The sequence below is a fragment of the Sinocyclocheilus grahami genome, unplaced genomic scaffold, assembly GCF_001515645.1.
Source record: "Sinocyclocheilus grahami isolate Dianchi unplaced genomic scaffold, SAMN03320097.WGS_v1.1 scaffold2188.1, whole genome shotgun sequence".
In the NCBI taxonomy this organism is placed as follows: domain Eukaryota; kingdom Metazoa; phylum Chordata; class Actinopteri; order Cypriniformes; family Cyprinidae; genus Sinocyclocheilus; species Sinocyclocheilus grahami.
In genome coordinates, this window is record NW_015507367.1 from 17,580 (window position 1) to 17,935 (window position 356).

The following is a 356-nucleotide window of genomic DNA, read 5'->3' on the forward strand; positions in this document are numbered from 1 at the left end:
TTTTTAAGAGGTTTTGGCCGCAATACAATAACGATTGTTCTCGAACGCATAGCCTACACTGAAGACCAGCAGCAGAAAATGACCAGTAAGATATCTTAAATAATGTGTATTTTATAAACTGGTATTTGTACCAACCGAGCCAGAACTGATGCGAAACTTCTGACGATGTTTTAAATACACAGGCGAAGTTGAACCCGAGGAGCCAGAGGTTTGTGGCGTTGCTCCGGAGGATGCTGCAGCTGCAGCCCAGAGCGCGAGCGGCTCGGCCGAGGCTGGAACCTTACTGGAAGTCACTTTCCAGAGGAACCCCAGTCAAAAATACAAATACCTGGAGGCAGAACCCAAGATTTTAGGGG